This window comes from Coregonus clupeaformis, chromosome 25, assembly GCF_020615455.1.
Source record: "Coregonus clupeaformis isolate EN_2021a chromosome 25, ASM2061545v1, whole genome shotgun sequence".
Taxonomy (NCBI): domain Eukaryota; kingdom Metazoa; phylum Chordata; class Actinopteri; order Salmoniformes; family Salmonidae; genus Coregonus; species Coregonus clupeaformis.
In genome coordinates, this window is record NC_059216.1 from 2931684 (window position 1) to 2954764 (window position 23081).

The 23081-nt window shown below is 42.3% G+C and overlaps 2 protein-coding genes across 2 annotated transcripts in view; both read right to left on the minus strand.

Moving 5' to 3' along the window:
* LOC121539761 (estrogen-related receptor gamma) overlaps positions 1 to 11420 on the minus strand; it is a 246252-nt gene extending 234832 nt beyond the window's left edge. The window contains exon 1 of the mRNA XM_045207464.1: positions 11224 to 11420. The gene's annotated coding sequence lies outside the window, so the exon portion shown is untranslated. The remainder of the gene's footprint in view (positions 1 to 11223) is intronic.
* The window catches only part of LOC123481860 (keratin-associated protein 10-2-like), a gene marked incomplete at its 3' end in the record, with an annotated part of 32006 nt that overhangs the window by 196 nt on the left and 8729 nt on the right, over positions 1 to 23081 (minus strand). The window lies entirely within an intron of this gene.

Here is a 23081-nt window from a genome sequence, read left to right on the forward strand (position 1 = left end):
AATAAAAGGAAAATCCCAAGAGTGGCAGCTGGTGAATGATGAAAAAAAAACGTTCTAACCAAAACACTGTACACAACTCCAAATGTAATTTTCTGCAAGATTACACACAATAATTAATAGCTTTATAAAACCCATAACTAATGGCTTCCAATGAGACGATCTATAGATATCGATCGGCTAACAATCTAGGCTGGGTGTTACACTCTCTCACTATAGTACGCTTTACAGGGAGGAGAGGAGAGGAAGCACAGCACAGAACAAACAGGGAGGTAGGAGAGATAGGAAGGAATGGAAAAGTAGCAGAGAGAGTAGGACAACAGTAGTAGGGAAGGAGAGAGTAGGACAACAGTAGTAGGGAAGGAGAGAGTAGGACAACAGTAGCAGGGAAGGAGAGAGTAGGACAACAGTAGCAGGGAAGGAGAGAGTAGGACAACAGTAGCAGGGAAGGAGAGAGTAGGAATACAGTAGCAGGGAAGGAGAGAGTAGGACAACAGTAGCAGGGAAGGAGAGAGTAGGACAACAGTAGCAGGGAAGGAGAGAGTAGGACAACAGTAGCAGGGAAGGAGAGAGTAGGACAACAGTAGTAGGGAAGGAGAGAGTAGGACAACAGTAGCAGGGAAGGAGAGAGTAGGACAACAGTAGCAGGGAAGGAGAGAGTAGGAATACAGTAGTAGGGAAGGAGAGAGTAGGACAACAGTAGCAGGGAAGGAGAGAGTAGGAATACAGTAGTAAAATTAACAGCCATACAGAAAGACTCATGTGAAGGTGAAATTACAGAGGAGGAACTTCTGGATGCAATTAAAGACTTTAAGTCCGGGAAAACACCAGGGTTGGATGGCATACCAGTCGAGGTATACCAAACCTTTTTTGATATACTCAGAGGACCGTTATTAGCATGTTTTAACCACTCCTATGTAAATGGTAGATTATCAGACACTCAAGAAGAAGGTCTGATTTCATTATTACTGAAAATATAAAGATCCAGTCCATTTAAAAAATTGCCGGCCCCTTACACTTCAGTGTTGTGATGCAAAATTCCAAGCAAAATGTATAGCGCATAGAATTAAAAAGGTATTGTCGGACATTATTCATTCTAATCAGACAGGTTTTTTACATGGGCGATACATTGGAAATAATATAAGGCAAGTACTGGAAACAATAGAACACTATGAAAAATCTGGGAAACCAGGCATACTATTCATAGCAGACTTCGAAAAGGCATTTGATAAAGTATGACTGGGGTTATATATAAATGCCTGGAGCATTTCAATTTTGGACAATCTCTTATTAATTGGGTTAAAATCATGTACAGTGGGGGAAAAAAGTATTTAGTCAGCCACCAATTGTGCAAGTTCTCCCACTTAAAAAGATGAGAGAGGCCTGTAATTTTCATCACAGGTACACGTCAACTATGACAGACAAAATGAGAAATGTTTTTCCAGAAAATCACATTGTAGGATTATTAATGAATTTATTTGCAAATTATGATGGAAAATAAGTATTTGGTCAATAACAAAAGTTTCTCAATACTTTGTTATATACCCTTTGTTGGCATTGACACAGGTCAAACGTTTTCTGTAAGTCTTCACAAGGTTTTCACACACTGTTGCTGGTATTTTGGCCCATTCCTCCATGCAGATCTCCTCTAGAGCAGTGATGTTTTGGGGCTGTCGCTGGGCAACACGGACTTTCAACTCCCTCCAAAGATTTTCTATGGGGTTGAGATCTGGAGACTGGCTAGGCCACTCCAAGACCTTGAAATGCGTCTTACGAAGCCACTCCTTCGTTGCCCGGGCGGTGTGTTTGGGATCATTGTCATGCTGAAAGACCCAGCCACGTTTCATCTTCAATGCCCTTGCTGATGGAAGGAGGTTTTCACTCAAAATCTCACGATACATGGCCCCATTCATTCTTTCCTTTACACGGATCAGTCGTCCTGGTCCCTTTGCAGAAAAACAGCCCCAAAGCATGATGTTTCCACCCCCATGCTTCACAGTAGGTATGGTGTTCTTTGGATGCAACTCAGCATTCTTTGTCCTCCAAACATGACGAGTTTAGTTTTTTTGGTTTCATCTGACCATATGACATTCTCCCAATCCTCTTCTGGATCATCCAAATGCACTCTGGCAAACTTCAGACGGGCCTGGACATGTACTGGCTTAAGCAGGGGGACACGTCTGGCACTGCAGGATTTGAGTCCCTGGCGGCGTAGTGTGTTACTGATGGTAGGCTTTGTTACTTTGGTCCCAGCTCTCTGCAGGTCATTCACTAGGTCCCCCCGTGTGGTTCTGGGATTTTTGCTCACCGTTCTTGTGATCATTTTGACCCCACGGGGGTGAGATCTTGCGTGGAGCCCCAGATCGAGGGAGATTATCAGTGGTCTTGTATGTCTTCCATTTCCTAATAATTGCTCCCACAGTTGATTTCTTCAAACCAAGCTGCTTACCTATTGCAGATTCAGTCTTCCCAGCCTGGTGCAGGTCTACAATTTTGTTTCTGGTGTCCTTTGACAACTCTTTGGTCTTGGCCATAGTGGAGTTTGGAGTGTGACTGTTTGAGGTTGTGGACAGGTGTCTTTTATACTGATAACAAGTTCAAACAGGTACCATTAATACAGGTAACGAGTGGAGGACAGAGGAGCCTCTTAAAGAAGAAGTTACAGGTCTGTGAGAGCCAGAAATCTTGCTTGTTTGTAGGTGACCAAATACTTATTTTCCACCATAATTTGCATATAAATTCATTCAAAATCCTACAATGTGATTTTCTGGATTTTTTTTTCTAAATTTGTCTGTCATAGTTGACGTGTACCTATGATGAAAATTACAGGCCTCTCTCATCTTTTTAAGTGGGAGAACTTGCACAAATGGTGGCTGACTAAATACTTTTTTCCCCACTGTATAGTAACCCTAGGTGTAAAATAGTAAATAATGGCTATTTATTATTGCCATCGAGATGTTAGCTATTAAAATCAGATCCAACATTAATATCAAGGGATTAGAAATCCAGGGCTTAAAAACAAAGGTGTCATTGTACGCTGATGATTCATGTTTTCTTTTAAATCCACAACTTGAATCCCTCCACAGCCTCATAGAGGATCTAGATACATTTTCTAACCTCTCTGGATTACATCCAAATTATGATAAATGTACTATATTACGTATTGGATCACTAAAAAATACAATTTTTACATTACCATGTAGTTTACCAATAAAATGGTCTGATGGTGATGTGGATATACTCGAAATACATATCCCAAATGAAATAAATGATCTCACTCCAATAAAATGTAATAGAAAGTTAGCAAAAATAGATAAGATCTTGCTACCATGGAACCTGTCAATTTGTGGAAAAATCACCCTGATTAACTCTTTAGTATTATCCCAGTTTACATATTTGCTTATGGTCTTGCCTACGCCTAGCGAACAGTTTTTTAAATTATATGAGAAAATAATATTCCATTTTATTTGGAATGGCAAGCCAGACAAAATTAAATGGGCCTATTTATATCATGAATATGAATTAGGAGGACAGAAATTATTAAATATTAAAGCATTAGACCTATCACTAAAAGCTTCAATCATACAAAAATTATACTTAAATCCGAACTGGTTCTCTCGCAAATTAGTAAGATTGTCTCAACCAATGTTCAAGAAGGGACTTTTTCCCTTTATTCAGATTACAACCCCTCACTTTCATGTATTTGAAAAGGAAATAATCTCCCAAATATCACTATTTCTAAAACAAGCCATAGAAAGTTGGTTGCAATTTCAATTTAATCCTCCAGAAATGACAGAACAAATATTGCAACAAATATTGTGGTTAAACTCAAATATACTAATTGATAAAAAACCGTTCTTTTTTGAGAAAATGTTTAAAAAAGGTATAATCTTCGTAAATGATATTATCGGTAGGAATGGTGGAGTTATGTAGCACATGCATCTAACAAAAACATATGGAAATGTCTGCTCAACCCAAAATTACAGCCAAATAATTGCAGCATTACCGCAAAAATGGAAGAAGAAAGTGGAAGGAGGAAAAAGTAAATAACTTGTCTGTCGGCTTTGCATTAAAGAACATAATTGGTTAAAGAAAATTGTGATAAATAAAAAGGTTTCCCAGTTTCATTTAAGGATCAAAAGATTGACAGCCATCCCATTTAGATTGCAAAATAGTTGGGAAGAGATGTTTGACGTACCGATCCCATGGCATAGTGTTTATGAACTGATACGCAAAACAACGCCGGATTCAAAACTTACAATTTTTTTATTTAAATTGTTATATAAAATTCTTGCTACCAATAGAATGTTATTTGCATGGGGGATACAATATTCCCAGCTCTGCAGATTTGTCTGTGAAGAGACAGAATCATTAGATCATTTGTTTTGGTACTGTCCATTTGTAGCTTGTTTCTGGACACAGGTCCAGGAATGGCTGAAGTGTTGCATTATTTGCATGGAGCTGACCCTGCAGATAGCACTACTGGGTGAACTGAAAAGTCATAGCCAATCGATCAATAATATAATAATACTTTTAGCGAAAATGTTTCTTTTCAATTCACAAACTGTAGAAACAATGAGAATAGAAAGGTTCAGAACTTTTGGAAAACATCACAGTACAGTTGGAAAATATATGGCAACTAGAAATCCAATATGGATGGTGTTAAGAGATAGATTGGAGGTGTTGAATGGAGCTGAAGGATGGGACTAATAACAACAACTTATAACAACAAGATAACTAGTGTAAGACATGCTGTGTCCATAATAAGTATATAGGTTATATATTGTGAGCTTTTATGAAAGAGCACAGTTAGAAATATATGGCATATAGAAGCATACCAGATGGACATCATGAAAATGATCGGAGGAAGTTCAGGAGTAAAAACAAACAAAATATAATTATTGATTGTGTCCATAAAATGTACTGTATATAGTATGAATAAGCATGAAGTAGAGGCCTAAGTATTGTTGTTCACTAGTTTACTCCAATTAGGGAAGGGATGGTGGGGTTGGAAAGTAATAAAGGGAAATATATATATTTTTAAAGGATATGCATGTATATACTGTATATGTATGTACAGTGGGGAGAACAAGTATTTGATACACTGCCGATTTTGCAGGTTTTCCTACTTACAAAGCATGTAGAGGTCTGTAATTTTTATCATAGGTACACTTCAACTATGAGAGACGGAATCTAAAACAAAAATCCAGAAAATCACATTGTATGATTTTTAAGTAATTAATTTGCATTTTATTGCATGACATAAGTATTTGATCACCTACCAACCAGTAAGAATTCCGGCTCTAACAGACCTGTTAGTTTTTCTTTAAGAAGCCCTCCTGTTCCTCACTCATTACCTGTATTAACTGCATCTGTTTGAACTCGTTACCTGTATAAAAGACACCTGTCCACACACTCAATCAAACAGACTCCAACCTCTCCACAATGGCCAAGACCAGAGAGCTGTGTAAGGACATCAGGGATAAAATTGTAGACCTGCACAAGGCTGGGATGGGCTACAGGACAATAGGCAAGCAGCTTGGTGAGAAGGCAAGAACAGTTGGTGCAATTATTAGAAAATGGAAGAAGTTCAAGATGACGGTCAATCACCCTCGGTCTGGGGCTCCATGCAAGATCTCACCTCGTGGGGCATCAATGATCATGACGAAGGTGAGGGATCAGCCCAGAACTACACGGCAGGACCTGGTCAATGACCTGAAGAGAGCTGGGACCACAGTCTCAAAGAAAACCATTAGTAACACACTACGGCGTCATGGATTAAAATCCTGCAGCGCACGCAAGGTCCCCCTGCTCAAGCCAGCGCATGTCCAGGCCCGTCTTAAGTTTGCCAATGACCATCTGGATGATCCAGAGGAGGAATGGGAGAAGGTCATGTGGTCTGATGAGACAAAAATAGAGCTTTTTGGTCTAAACTCCACTCGCCGTGTTTGGAGGAAGAAGAAGTATGAGTACAACCCCAAGAACACCATCCCAACTGTGAAGCATGGAGGTGGAAACATCATTCTTTGGGGATGCTTTTCTGCAAAGGGGACAGGACGACTGCACCGTATTGAGGGGAGGATGGATGGGGCCATGTATCGCGAGATCTTGGCCAACAACCTCCTTCCCTCAGTAAGAGCATTGAAGATGGGTCGTGGCTGGGTCTTCCAGCATGACAATGACCCGAAACACACAGCCAGGGCAACTAAGGAGTGGCTCCGTAAGAAGCATCTCAAGGTCCTGGAGTGGCCTAGCCAGTCCCCAGACCTGAATCCAATAGAAAATCTTTGGAGGGAGCTGAAAGTCCGTATTGTCCAGCGACAGCCCCGAAACCTGAAGGATCTGGAGAAGGTCTGTATGGAGGAGTGGGCCAAAATCCCTGCTGCAGTGTGTGCAAACCTGGTCAAGACCTACAGGAAACGTATGATCTCTGTAATTGCAAACAAAGGTTTCTGTACCAAATATTATGTTCTGCTTTTCTGATGTATCAAATACTTATGTCATGCAATAAAATGCAAATTAATTACTTTAAAATCATACAATGTGATTTTCTGGATTTTGTTTAAGATTCCGTCTCTCACAGTTGAAGTGTACCTATGATAAAAATTACAGACCTCTACATGCTTTGTAAGTAGAACAACCTGCAAAATCGGCAGTGTATCAAATACTTGTTCTCCCCACTGTATATGCATATATATATGTATGTATGTGTATGTATGTGTATATATATATATGCGAGAGAAAAAAAAAGAAAAAAACCATATGGGGGATTGGAAGTGATGCAGACAATTACATTGATGGAAGTTACATTCTATCTGCAATATTAAAGCTGATCTACCCCCTAAAAAAAAAATATATATATATATATATACAAAGAGTGCCGGTACTGAGTCAATGTGCAGAGTTACAAGGTAGTTGAGGTAATTGAGGTAATATGTACATGTAGGTAGGGGTAAAAGTGACTAGGTAATCAGGATAGATAATAAACAGAGTAGCGGCAGCGTATGTGAAGAGTATGGAAGTGTTTCTGTGTTTGTGTGTGTGTGTGTGTGTGTGTCGTGTGTGTGTCGTGTGTGTGTGTGTGTGTGTGTGTGGCGTCAATATGCACGTGTGTGTGTGTGTTTTGTGTGTGTGAGCATATGTAGTGTGTGTGTGTGTGTGTGTGTGTGTGTGTGTGTTGGAGTGTCAGTGTAGTATGTGTGAGTGTGTGGGTAGAGTTCAGTGAGTGTGCATAGAGCCAGTGCAAGAATGTCATTGGCAAAAAAAGGGGGTCAATGCAAGTAGTCTGGGTCGCCACTTGATTAACTGTTCAGCAGTCTTATGATTTGGGGGTAGAAGAGGCTCAGAAGCCTTTTGGTCCCAGACTTGGCGGTCCGGTACCGCTTGCCGTGCGGTAGCAGAGAGAACAGTCTATGACATGGGTGGCTGGAGTCTTTGACACATTTTAGGGCCTTCCTTTGACACCGCCTGGTATAGAGGTCCTGGATGGCAGGAAGCTCAGCTGTATGTACTGGGCCATACGCACTACCCTCTGTAGTGCCTTGCTGTCGGATGCCAAGCAGTTGACATACCAAGCGGTGATGAAGCCAGTCAAAATGTTCTCAATGGTGCAGCTGTAGATCTTTTTGAGTATCTGAGGGCCCATGCCAAATCTTTTCAGCCTTCTGAGGGGGAAGAGACATTGTTGTGCCCTATTCACGACTGTTTTGGTGTGTTTGGTCCTTAGTGATGTGGACACCGAGGAACTTGAAGCTGTCGACCCGCTCCACTACAGCCCCGTTGATGTGAATGGGGGCGTGCTCTGCCCTCCGTTCCATTTGCTGTAGTCCACGATCAGCTTCTTTGTTTTGCTGACATTGAGGGAGGGCAGAGCACGCCCCCATTCACATCAACGGGGCTGTAGTGGAGCGGGTCGAGAGCTTCAACTGGTCTCTGACTTCCTCCCTGTAGGCTGTCTCATCCTCGTCGGTGATCAGGCCTACCACCTGTGTGTCTTCGGCAAACTTAATGATGGCGTTGGAGTTGTGCGCGGCCACGCAATTGTGGGTGAACAGGGAGTATAGGAGGAGACTAAGTACGCACCTCTGAGGGGACCCGTGTTGAGGGTCAGTGTGGCAGATTAGTTGTTGCCTACCCTCACCACCTGGGGCGGCCCGTCAGGAAGTCCAGGATCCAGTTGCAGAGGGAGGTGTTTAATCCCAGGGTCTTTAGTTTAGTGATGAGCTTGGAGGGCATTATGGTGTTGAACGCTGAGCTGTAGTCAATGAACAGCATTTTCACATAGGTGTTCCTTTTGTCCAGGTGGAAAAGGGCAGTGTGGAGTGCAATAGAGATTGAATCATCTGTGGATCTGTTAGGGTGGTATGTGAATCAGAGTGGGTCCAGGGTGTCTGGGATGATGGTGTTGATGTGAGCCATGACCAGCCTTTCAAAGCACTTCATCACTACAGATGTGAGCACTATGGATTACCCTTTGTAATCCGTGATAGTTTTGAAGCCCTGCCACATCCGACGAGCATCAGAGCCGGTGTAGTAGGATTCGATCTTGGTCCTGTATTGACCCTTTTCCTGTTTGATGGTTCATTGGAGGGCAAAGCAGGATTAGTGTCCCACTCAGCTATAGCCTTTAGCTCAGTGTGGATGTTGCCTGTAATCCTTGGCTTCTGGTTGTGATATGCACATACGTCACTGTGGGGACGACGTCGTTGATGCACATATTAATGAAGCAGGTGACTGATGTGGTAAATTCCTCAATGCCATCGGATGAATCCCGGAACATATTCCAGTCTGTGCTAGCGAAACAGCGAAACATAGCGAAACATACTGTAATTGAGTGTAAACACACACAATATGTCTGGTTTTAACGTTAGTGTACTTGGAACTAAGAACTAAAGATGGTCGCCTCAGAGGAGAGTGGAGGGGGAGAAAAAGTACGTAGCTTAATCCAGAGCACCACTAATCCATGGGATTAAGCTTCTAAATACTTATATTCAAGCCAATTAATTCATGCAGATCTGACCGGCTCTGGTCATGTTATTAAGATGATTGGCGACTTCATGGGAAAGAAAATCAAACGCGGGTCTATCCCGCTTCATTAATGCACAGGGTCTTCTCCCGACCACGCAGTCAAATCCTGCTGTACTAGACACACAAACACACACACACATACTCTCCACCATGCACAGGAATACATTTTGATGAAGGGGAGGAGGAAGGGACCTAAAGTTGATGGATACATTATGGCAGTGGAATACTAATGATTGGATCAGCCTGGGTCTAAGTCTACAGGATTTTACTTGGCTTTCGCTGGCAGAAGCAAAGCCTGGATTATAAGAAAATACAGGCTTAGAGAGAACAGAGAGATAGACTGGACAAACACACGACTTTAAACAATCAGGGAGAGATCCTAAATAGTTACTTTCGCTAATACTCAGCGAAAAGAGTGAGAGATGGAGCGGGAGAGAGAGAGAGAGAGACACAGAAGGATAGATAAAGACAGAACGAAAGGAAGGAAGTAAGTAAGAAAGAAAGTCCCGCTCGGCTTGCTTCAGATCGCCATGATTCCTTCTAAAACCCACTTCCTGCTTGACGTGATGTCACTGCCTACATCACAGGGAGAGAACTGCAGCTGCCTAAGGGCTGTGGGTCTCTGATTACCAGTCTCTCTCTCTGTGTATGTGTGTGTGTGTGTGTGTGTGTGTGTGTGTGTGTGTGTGTGTGTGTGTGTGTGTGTGTGTGTGTGTGTGTGTGTGTGTGTGTGTGTGTGTGTGTGTGTGTGTGTGTGTGTGTGTGTGTGTGTGTGTGTGTGTGTGTGTGTGTGTATGTGCGTGTGCGTGTGTGTGTCAGTGGACAGCCAGTAGCCTCTCTCCATCTGCATGGGTATTAATAGGAACACACGTCATACAGGCCTCGAGCTGGAACCTACCCTTAGGCACTGATCTAGGATCAGCTTACCCTCTTCAAAACATAGCTTGAGCCATTAGAGGGGGGAGACGCAAAACTGACCATAGATCAGCATTTAGGGGCAGCTTTGTCTCAGTGCAGAAATAGACACAGAGGATACATCCAAACAAACATTCATCCATAGCAGAAGACCCCATTGTGAGTAAGTTAGCTGAGGGAACAGTGATATAGAATATAGAGAGTTTGGCCAACTTCAGAGCTAGGACGCCATGCTGCTGCCTCCAAGCCCTCCATTCGTTGTAAGTATAGCGGTTCAGTTATCCTGATTAATTTTGAATTCTGTAGTGTCAATGATAATGTCTTAAACACACATTCATTCACTTAAACAAGAAGTCTAATTTCTCTAGATATAATTCCTGCTTCCCCCCTCAATAGAAGTGGCCTTGCTGTGGTGTACCAGCTAGCTACAGACACCCACCCTCTCACTGTGTATCTGGCCTGGCACGGCTCACTGTGACTGGGCCAAAGATGTGGCCGATGACCACTGACTTTTTTAATTATTGAGTGAGTGACCTCAATTGGCTGGTGAAAAAGGCCCCACATCACATCGCTCCAGAGAATCTGCTGATATTCTAAATATACACAACAAACATTGGCCAGATACTGAGGCTGACCACTGATGGTCACAGAAGAAATTTAGCATTTATTGGTTTGCGTATCTAAATAGTATTTCTCTAGAATTAAGACCATACAGTATATACTGTATACTGTATATTGTAAGGTTGATATTTTGGCGCATACAGTAGTCGGATAAGTGGTGTGTGACATACTGTATGTAAGAATATTGCACACTGGCTTTTATAAGAGTGCCGATAGATGATTTAACATGAACACTATAGGTCAACTACTAGTAAGCTCACAATCACAAACCATATGTAAAAACTACCCAAAAGAGATGGTAATAAACTGCTCACATTGTACTATACACACACACACACACACACACACACACACCAAGTTTGGCAGCTTCTCCTGAACCATACAGCGTTTTGTATTGTCCATAATCCCCTGTCATGAGCATCTAGGCAGTGAAAAAAAAGTAGCACATCCAACAGCAAGCCCCTTCACTCCCAGCTTGGCAGGTCAGAGGAGGAGCGGCAGGTTTACCACTACACACTCACATACACACACATACTCACACACACACACACATTCACACACACACACACGCACACACAAACACACACAGGCACGCTCACAGGCATGCACGGACACACGCGCACACACACACATGCTCGCCCTGATGAGGTGCACGTTACTCACAGTCTTCCTGGCTTTCTTGAAAGAGTTGTGGTGCAGTTTTCAAGGACACACTCGTCTGCCGTCTTCCCCCCTCTCTCTCTCTTTCTCTCTCGTCCTCCTCTCTGTCGCTGCAGCCACAACAAACGTGACGCTCTATCACTCGTTCTCTCGTTTCTCCCTCTCTTCTCTCCGTCTGCTGTCTCTGATCAGGGGCTGAGTGGTTCTTTGTGTACCGCCAAGCGGGACCTCTATCTGTGTGGTTGGTGAGAGCTATGGGGAGAGGGAAGGAGGGAGAGAGGAGGGAGAGAGGGAGGGAGGGAGAGAGGGAAGGAGGGAGAGAGGGAAGGAGGGAGAGAGGGAGGGAGGGAGAGGGAAGGAGGGAGAGAGGGAGGGAGAGAGGGAGGGAGGGAGAGAGGGAGGGAGGGAGAGAGGGAAGGAGGGAGAGAGGGAGGGAGGGAGAGAGGGAGGGGGAAATAGAGAGAAAAAGGAGTGCTGGATGAACTGACGGCTCTGGTACACAGACACACACTGACACACACACTGACACACACACTGACACACACACTGACACACACTGACACACACACTGACACATACTGACACACACTGACACACACACTGACACACACTGACACACATTGACACACACACTGGCACACACTGAAACACACTGACAACACACTGACACACACTGACACAAACTGACACACACTGACACACACACTGACACACACACTGACACACACTGACACACACTGACACACACTGACACACACACTGACACATACACTGGCACACACTGAAACACAAACTGACAAACACTGACACACACACTGACACACACTGACACACACTGACACACACACTGACACACACATTGACACACATTGACACAGACACTGGCACACACTGACACACACTGACAAACATACTGACACACACACTGACACACACTGACACACACACTGAAACACACTGACACACACTGATACACACTGACACACACACTGACACACAAACTGACAAACACTGACACACACTGACACACACTGACACACACACTGACACACACTGACACACACACTGACACACACACACACTGACACACACACTGACACACATGCTGACACACACACAACGACACTGACACACACACACACACACACACTGCCACACACACTGACACACACACACACACACACACACACACACACTGACACACACACTGACACACGCACTGACACACGCACTGACACACACACTGACACACACACTGACACACACTGACACACACACTGACACACATTGACACACACACTGACACACACTCTACACAGTGAAGAGGCCACTCTGGGATGCTGACCTTCTAGGTAGAGTTGCAAAGAAAAAGCCATATCTCAGACTGCCCATCTTAATCTTTTATTTTTATTGTCCAGTCTGAGATATGGGTTTTTCTTTGCAACTCTGCCTAGAAGGTCAGCATCCCGGAGTCGCCTCTTCAATGATGACGTTGAGACTGGTGTTTTGCGGGTACTATTTAATGAAGCTGCCAGTTGAGGACCTGTGAGGCATCTGTTTCTCAAACTAGACACTCTAATGTATTTGTCCTCTTGCTCAGTTGTGCACCGGGGCCTCCCACTCCTCTTTCTATTCTGGTTAGAGCCAGTTTGCGCTGTTCTGTGAAGGGAGTAGTACACAGCGTTGTACGAGATCTTCAGTTTCTTGGCAATTTCTCGCATGGAATAGCCTTCATTTCTCAGATCAAGAATAGACTGACGAGTTTCAGAAGAAAATTATTTGTTTCTGGCCATTTTGAGCCTGTAATCGAACCCACAATTGCTGATGCTCCAGATACTCAACTAGTCTCAAGAAGGCCAGTTGTATTGCTTCTTTAATCAGCACAACAGTTTTCAGATGTGCTAACATAATTGCAAAATAGTTTTCTAATGATCAATTAGCCTTTTAAAATGATAAACTTGGATTAGCAAACACAACGTGCCATTGGAACACAGGACTGATGGTTGCTGATAATGGACCTTTGTACGCCTATGTAGATATTCCATTAAAAATCAGCCGTTTCCAGCTACAATAGCCATTTACAACATTAACAATGTCTACACTGTATTTCTGATCAATTTGATGTTATTTTAATGGACAAAAAAAATGTTTTTCTTTCGGAAACAAGGAAATGTCTAAGTGACCCCAAACTTTTGAACGGTAGTGTATATATGATCAAGAGTGGGTGCACTCTTTTCCTGGCAGACTGATCAGATTCAGTAACAGCCTCAGAGGCTGATAAGTCAGGATGCTGCTTTGTAGGCTGTCTGCAAGGAGCCTTACCTATGAAACAGCCTACAAGGCAGCATCCTGACATCAGCCTCTGAGGCTTCTATTGAATCTGATCAGCCTGCCAGGAATAGAGCTCACCCCCTGGATCAGATATGCATCTTCCTATAAAACACTTTGACAGCTAATCTGCCTGCAAGGAGCATTACCTATTAAACAGTTTACAAGGCAGCATCCTGAGTTATTGAATGTGATCAGCCTGTCAGGAATGGAACTCACCCACTCTGTAAATATAATTATTATCAACAAAACATGAAGTGTCCCTTATAATTATATACATATCAATTATGCAAGCTAACAACCAGCATACTTAACAAGCTAGCTTGCTAGCTAGCTAAAAAGACTAGCTAAGTTAGCTGCATTGTTCCTTGCATGCGATTTGCTGTGGTCTTCGAGGCAGCGTGTAGCATCATTCAGGGCTTAAATGCCCCACAAGTGCATTGCAATCAAAGCAGCCACAGGGCTCCTTGATGAGGTGGTTATCGTGCATCTGAAAAAATGAATGGATGATGCGTGGTACTTTTGATTGTCACGTGATCTCTACAAAACAACTTTTGTTATGTCGTGATCATGAGATAAATCAGTTGTGATCTCAACATAACTAGGACATTTTTAATTTTTATTAATATGTCCTCTCTGGACATCCGTACCCCATACCCCCATCAAATACAGTAGGCTACAATAACACCCCCGGCCCCTCCATGTCCCTCTCTAGCTCTCTCTCTCTCTCCCCTGATAGACAGATAAAGCTCCACGTGGCAGCAAATGCACACTATAAAACCGGTCACCCGAAACAAATAGAACAGTTTCTCAGTAGGCTAAATACAAAAGGTATGAATCAATTTTAGCCTGCCACAGTCCGTGTCCTTATATCAGCGTTAGAAAACATCTCAAGGACAAGTCTCCTACTGAAAAATATGCAGTGCACCTCAATTGAAGTTAGGAAAAATGAGAGAGGTGGGATATTTGTCTTATTGCACATAGTCTGTTTGAGGGTGACCCGTTGAGAATGAATAGCATTCATTTACAGAAGTTCATAGTAAGATTCATATTCGGGTAAACTAAGGAGAAAGCTTAATAATGGCTTATTACCTTGTGGGTCAGTACTGTGTCTGTAGCGCCTTGCCCAAGTATACATGAGGTTAGGGACAGAAGCCGGTCAGAACCAGAGCCATGGCAGTCAAAACTGGTGATCAAAACCAGCAACTTGAGTCAACGTTTCCACTTCCAGGAGATTACATCTTCACACGGCTACATACTGATGGAATGCTACATTGTAAGTGGAGCGCGCTCTAAAGACAGATGTTTTTCCGTCAAGAGCGGTCTAATAGGCCTACTATGTATTTCAACATATTGAATGTTTATTAGGCCTGGTGAAGACTTTACCGGTAGTAGTCTTTCAGGTAAAGTCAGGTGTTTTATTCACAGCAAGGTATTACAGCAATTCCAGTACGCAACAGTTGACTTGAATATATAAACTGATCCAGGAAAAATAAGAAAAGCTACATATAGCAAACACTCATTTGTTTCAGTGAACTAGGCCTACCCCACTGTGCACAGATGCCAGTTTGACGTCTAGTTTTGATTTACATTTGGTTGAGTTGTCAACTAATTGAATTCAATGTGAAATCAACAAACAAATTCACCATGTCATTGGATTTAGGTTAAAAGTTGGGTGAAAATTGTTTTAAATTTCCTTATGTTGATGACTTTTTGCAAGTCCAATTAGTTTTCCACGTTGATTCAACGTCATCACATAGATTTTTGGAGTTGAAATGACTTGGAAACAATGTTGATTCAACCAGTTGTTGCCCAGTGGGTCAGCTGTTTAACATTGAGCTGCATTGAGAAGGAGGGGATTCGATTAAGCTACCCCAGGCACCCGGGTAGGCGTAGTTTGCACCAGGTGAAAAGTGATAGCGTTAGTTTTGGAACCGGGCTGCCACCCAGGCAAGAACCGGGCTGCCTACGGTGAAGTCAGCTCAAAACAAAAGTGACATAAATTAAGCTTGTGGAGTAATGAGTAGGATTCTGTGTTTTCACATGTAAAAGTGATAGCTTTTGATAAAAACGCTTTATCTGCCTTCCCAATGAAAACTAGTTTGAAAATTCTAAAATATGTTTGGGAAAAGAGAAGTTGTACGTTTCTGAATGATGCACCATGCTGCCTTATTGACAACATGACAGAGCAGCGCAGATTACTGTTAGATTTTAACAGGGTGCGCTCCCCTGACCAGTTTCGCCCTGTTACGTGACGAACGGTGGCCCGGTGCAACCACGGCCAGTTTAATAGATTGGAGCCTTTTGAATGTGCATCATGTCTGAAACGTGGGAATCATTGGTCATGTTCCCCTGCTTAGACGTTGCTGACGCATGCCAAATATTACATTGCCTGGTAAGGTATTTTACGTATCATCTAACCACATCATATGTTATAGCAATCTGGTGCCCAACACCACAGTCGATGACGTGGTACGCAACCATTGGTTAACGCATGCAACATCTGAGCAGGGGAAAGCGACCACAGTAATTAAGTGAGTAATTAACGGTTTTTAATTACTACAAAATGGATAATCATTAGCAGACCATGTAAACGATGAAATAAAGGTTAAAAAACGAAATGCTTGTGTGAGACCAATTATTAACACAAAGGTTAAATCAACCAAACGAACAGAAGCAAAGGTGAATGGAACTGAGCATATCTCCAACCACAATTATAACTGATGTTTAGAAAATATCTTTGATGATTATAACAATACTGGGATAATTCTACAGCATAATAGTAGCCTAAACGTTTAGGTTTGAACTCAGTAACAGGTAGTCTCCTTTCAAAAGAAACTGTACGGGTATGAAAGCATTGAGAATAGGGGGGGACATTAATGAATTGTGATAAAGGTTGCAAAAATGAGGTTTTCATTGATGCCTCTGTCATTGCAGTTCGCATTTATGATGATGGTGTTTTGTTGTTGTTGTTGATGTGTTTTTTCTAATTTAGTAACTGTTTTGTTCATTATATTTCTCCAAATCCTTTAGGCTAAGGTCGGCCAGAGATGGGAGCACATGTACCTACTAGCCCAAGAGAGTCGAGGGAGACCTTCCAGATTCAGTGCAGGAGAACCCCTACACAATCAACACTTGGGGTGAGTGCTCATTCAGAATCACAATACTGCTACAAATGTGTGACAACTTCATCCGCAATGTAGAGAATTACTTAATTATTCCACTTATTACTACAGTGTACATTGTACTTCTATTCAGATAAAAATCAGTGAAGAAATATACACGCACATAGCCATTAAGCTGGTAAAGAATGAGCGCCTTATGTCTTACAGTAACAGTGACACCAGTGGATTATAAACCTGATGTCTTCAACAGAGGAGCCACACACACACATGCTCGTCCTGATGAGGTGCACATTACTGCACCTCTCTGCCAGCCCTGCAGGATTTCAATGCATATTTGATCCTAAGCCAACCAGGCTCATTATCTGCATTATTAATCCATGTGTAGGAAAACACACACACACACACACACACACTATTATCCCTTGTCTCTATGTAGTAAAACAGACACACATGGATCTAAAGAAGGGGACAAGCAGCTAATCAAGCTATATGACCAGGGCCAAAGGAAAGCCACAGTTTGCCTATAGCAATGCATTGATAAAGAAGCTGCCATTGATTCCCTATGTAAATGCCAGCATCAGCAGTAGCTTATCACAGATGAGATAAATTATAATCGTTTTTGAGAGGGAAAGGTGGTAGAATTTCCAGCCAGATCACACGTGATACAAGTCAGTATTCGATGTCCATCCATGTCTGAGGACGTCGGGAGATGATGTGGAAACAGGCCACTAGGGGCAAGTAGGTTTCGGTTTTGCTAAAGTGTTGTGAGCGGGGATGTCAAATGGGCATGAACATCTGCCTCTGGTGCTAAAGGTTGCATGTTCAAATGCAGCAAAATAAAGTTGTTTATGTTTTAAGCCTATCCCAAACCTTAACCCTTACCATTCGGAGTTAATGCCTAACCTTAAGATTTCAGAGTTAATGCCTAAACTTAACCCTAACCTTAAAAATGCTGAAGGTCAAATATGCCTAAACTTAACCTTAAACACTTTGAAATTTGACATTTGGAACAACTTCGACATTTGAAGCTTGAGAAACATGGATGAAGATCTAATTCTGCCGTGAGACTGTGAGAGCTAGTTGAACATTTCACAGCTTTCTTTTGCTGTGCTGTGAGTTTGTGCGTGTGTGTGTGTGTGTCACCTTCGCCATTACAGACAGACAAAGAAGGGACGATGTTGCAAATACAGAGCATTCTGCAAATTAATTTAGTCAAACTCAGTGTTATGATAATAATTAATAATAATTGGTAATGGTTATGGCAAGAATATTTTCTCACTATAGTTGGTATTTGGTTCTTCCCTGAATTTAGTTTTTTATGCTCCAGTTTTTATCTGTTCCAGTTTGGTCTTCAATGTTTCATCAAAAGGCTAGAAAAAATGTATCTCTCCATCATTATAATTCCAATAAAATATTCTTGTATGCTTTTTTCAAATTGTTTCCTGGTCTCCAGAGGCAACATGTTTCAGTCAGGTTTAGTTTGATAAGAGAAACAGGCATTCTAAAACAGCGTATTTTTCTCTTTTGATGCTGATGATAACAGTATGTAATACATTAAAGTGGATATACAATAGCGAGTCCTCTTCGCTACAGGTTTTTTACATTACCGTCACATTAACTTATACACATACATTGCATTACAATTCATTTTTCAAGTATTCATAAATTAATAATATTGTGTAAAATGTTGCTTTATAGAATGACATTATAATGTAATTCAGCTAGGCAAAATAGAGGAGAGAGATCTTACTATCTGCTTGCATGATGTTATTCTGAGCAGATAAAGTATTGCGACCCAAGGGGGACTAGGACAGGATGTGAAAGATATCACAACAGAACTATCATCAACTATTGAAAGCCAACACTAGTTCCTCAAACTTCTCAGAGCGCCAGTGAAGTTAGATCTGTGCTCTCTAAACCTCCCGGCACCAGTACAGTTCAGTGTAATGGTACAGCGGGATGCGGTAAGGTGTCAGTCCATCCATAGAACAGGAGGAGGACGCGGTAACCTGCCTCCCAACAACAGACCGCTCCTAATTTGCCCCCAATAATCAATGTCACAGAGACACAGATGGAGGACTGGAGGACTCGCACGCAACAGGATCCACACATACACTTTAGTGCTGACGAGGGGGAAAAGCTGCTCATATATGTGGCATGGTGCTCTATCTCTCTATCTCTGATTTCTACAGGACTGGGACTGGGAGGAAAGTCACAGACTCTGAGAGGTCACACAGGTTAGAACTCCAGAGAATGAACGAAAGCACCAGTGACCAGAGAAAGAGAGAGAGAGAGAAGCGAGAGAGAGAGAGAGAGAGAGAGAGAGAGAGAGAGAGAGAGAGAGAGAGAGAGAGAGAGAGAGAGAGAGAGAGAGAGAGAGAGAGAGAGAGAGAGAGAGAGAGAGAGAGAGAGAGGACAGTGGCTGACTGACACCAGTACAGGAGGTACAGACAGATATAGCAGCTCCAGTATTGTTTTATATCCACAGCAGCTTGGCTTGGAGAGATGAGACGGGAGCCCAGTGTTAAAGCTCCACTTTGTCCATTCCTCACATGCCCTGGCCATGTATCTGTCCCATGGGGACGACACCCTAGCCATCCCCAAACACACCTTACCCCCTGGAATAACACACACTCCCCTACTCTCCCTGTATGCAGACAATTTTCTGCCCCCTACCATCTTGTCACTATTCAGTGTCATGGCTACAGAGTGTGCTTTGTTTACGCTGTAATGATATCGCCCCCTGGGATCGCCAAGACGATTTATTTATGCCTTGGCCCTAATAATGGAGTTGCAGGAAATATATTTCCATGACCTAAACCATGAATCTTAATCCCGTTAATATCCTGTTCATTGAAATTATGACTAATTTATTAGACTTAAGACTAATTGGATCTTTGCTTTATTTATTTGGTAAATCATCCCAAAAGCAGGGCAGAGAGAAACTAGGCGCTTGGAGAATCAGTTCCCTCCTGCACTCCTCTCAAAGTAGGATATACACTATGTGTCATTTATTCTAAAGGATGTCTCCTTTAAGTCTTCAGAAGGACATTTTACTGAACAAAAATAGAAATGCAACATGCAACAATTTCAAAGATTTTACTGAGTTACAGTTCATAGAAGGAAATCAGTCAATTGAAATAAATGCATTAGGCCCTAACCTATGGATTTCACGACTGGCCAGGTGCGCAGCCATGGGTCCACCCTCTGGGGAGCCAGGCCCAGCCAATCAGAATGAGTTTTTCCCCTCAAAAGGGCTTTATTACAGGCAGATATTTATTTATTTATTTATTTCACCTTTATTTAACCAGGTAAACCAGTTGAGAACAGGTTCTCATTTACAACTGCGACCTGGCCAAGATAAAGCAAAGCAGTGCAATAAAAACAACACAGAGTTACATATGGGGTAAAAAAACATAAAGTCAAAAATACAACAGAAAATATATATACAGTGTGTGCAAATGTAGCAAGTTATGGAGGTAAGGCAATAAATAGGCTATAGTGCAGAATAATTACAATAGTATTAACACTGGAATGCTAGATGTGCAAGAGATTATGTGCAAATAGAGATACTCCTCAGCACACCCCCTCCCCCTCCTCAGACGATCCCGCTGGTTAAGAAGCACTGATGTGGAGGTCCTGGGCTGTCATGGTTACACGTGGTCTGCGTTTGTGAGGCCGGTTGGAGGTACTGCCAAATTCTCTAAAACGGACGTTGGAGGCGGCTTATGGTTGAGAAATGAACATTCAATTATCTGGCAACAGCTCTGTTGGACATTCCTGCAGTCAGCATGCCAATTGCACGCTCCCTCAAAACTTGAGACATCTGTGGCATTACAACTGCACATTTTAGAGTGGCCTTTTATTGTCCCCAGCACAAGGTGCACCTGTGTAATGATCATGCTGTTTAATCAGCTTCTTGATATGCCACACCTGTCACGTGAATGGATTATCTTGGCAAAGGAGAAATGCTCACTAACAGGGATGTAAACAAATTTGTGCCCAAAAATTTGAGAGAAATAAGCTTTTTGTGCATATGGAAAATTTCTGGGATCTTTTATTTCAGCTCATGAAAAATGGGACCAACACTTTACATGTTGTGTTTATATTTTGTTCAGTATAAAACTGCTTGGCTGGTATTGATGAAGAGAGAGTGTGTGATGATGAGAATGAACACATCAGCAACTGTTACAGATACTAGGAGAAGCAGTGCATTAGAGGGGTAAGTAAGGACCCCTAGCTCAGACACACAGTTGGCTATCCCATACTAGACTACCACACTGCTCTGTACACCAATACACTAGTCACACACTCACAATAGACATGCATTTGTTTTTTAGGACAGGGCTAAGATAAGATTGAATGATTTCAGATGTATTTTTTTAAATGATCTGTGTTGGTCGGTAGCCTATAGGCATTGTTACTTCAGTGTAAGACAAGTTAACTCATATTAACAAATAGGCCCTGTGTAGCTCAGTTGGTAGAGCATGGCGCTTGCAACGCCAGGGTTGTGGGTTCGATTCCCATGGGGGGCCAGTATGGAAGAAAAAAAAAAATTATGCACTCACTAACTGTAAGTCGCTCTGGATAAGAGCATCTGCTAAATGACTAAAATGTAAATGTAATTAACAGCTGATGCTCAGCTGCAGTGTTCAGCAGGGCACAATGTGGTGGAACGTTCAGGTAGAAATGTATTGTGTTGAACAGACAGGCCTCTCTGTCAAGTAGAGTAGGGCATCGTGTCAGCTCTATTCATGGGATTTCTATTAGCAACGTTAAGTAGCCTATAGAATGTTGCTCCCTCCTGAACGCCGCCCGCAATACGAGTTTGGACTGCAGTTTATGAGATGCCTTCAGCACCATGGACAGCTCCGCCTGTAAACATGCTATGACAAACTGACTCATGGATCCCTCTGAAATGTACCAAATACAACCCATACATTTACATACACGTTAAAAGCCAGTGTAGTTTTGAGTTTCCATTCAAATGTGGACTGATCTATTATCTTTATATATTTTCATTCACACGAATCAATGCAAGTATAACTAACTAATTGTTGTGTTGGAGAAGCGACGATAGGCCTACAGTATGTTTAAGTCCATCACTATTGACATGCTCTTGTGGCTGTTAAATGGTTATGAACCTAAAAGCCACATTGTCCTCTGCGTGGCATTAGGCCTACACTTTGATTTCAAGTACTCACCGTGTTCCTACGATTTATTACAAGTTTGCCAATCTAATGTATACAACTCCTATCGATTAAAAACAACAACAACAACAATGTGTCGCAATTTGCCTTTGAGGTCAGGCAGCTATAGCATTCCTTCAGTCGCAGCCCTTCGTCGGAATAGGTATTGAAGTTTTCTATTTAAGAAAAGCTCGTTTCACTTGCAGCTGTGGAGGATTGAAGTGTGGAGCCATCCATCTCTGTATCAGGGAGCTGACACCTTTAAATGGTATTGACATGCCACCGCATTAACATGCAGAGCGCACTGCACGTTTGATTCGATTAGTTAATTGTACACACCTATTTCTCCCCCGTCAACTCTATAGGACAACGGGATTCTGCAATCTGCACAAAGAAACGATATAGCTCACACTTTGAATGACATGGATAGACATCACATTTTGACGTCAATCTTGAATGACCTAGCTGGGTAGTCTATTGCTTCAATCATGAATAGGCCTATTTTGCCTTCATATTGTTTTCAAATGTTTTCCTCGTGTAAATGTGTAATTATAAATTAAATACTATTTTTTCTAATGATATTTTGAATTGGAGGTGTTATTTTGCATACGACTGTATGAGGATGTATTTTAAATGTCCCATGGAAATTGCATTCTCTAGAGAGTACTGTATCTTTGCTGCCACCTAATGCAGATATTACACATACCCAGGTCTTCTTACACCGTTTAATCTCGGGGTTGTGGAATTCACAGCCACACCACCCGCATCAGACCGGCTTGCGCCACCGCAGGCGACGAGGATTTTCGACGTCACAAGAGGCATTTGTGATACCGGCCATTCCACCTATCAATCTAATCACTTAATCAGGATTCGCTCGGCTAGCGCTGAGCTGGAGTCATCGCGTGCACAAATACCACAGCAGCCCCTTTCATCTGACGCACGCCCTGCCATCACCCCCCCCCTTTCAATTCTGGTTTAATTATTCTAAAAATGTAATCAAATGTAATCACCCGGATTAATGCAACCTGCGAGATAATTCAATTGCGTACGAAAGCAAATCTATAAATGTCCAAAAGCTGACGGCATGGGCTGAACGATTAAGGCAAGTCAACATTTTAACTAGCCTGCTCAGTTGAGTTTAATATAGGCCTATAGGTCTAGCCGTCAGTAAAACATTATTTTGTGTAAAACAGATTTTATATTTTCTTTCCTTTTCAGA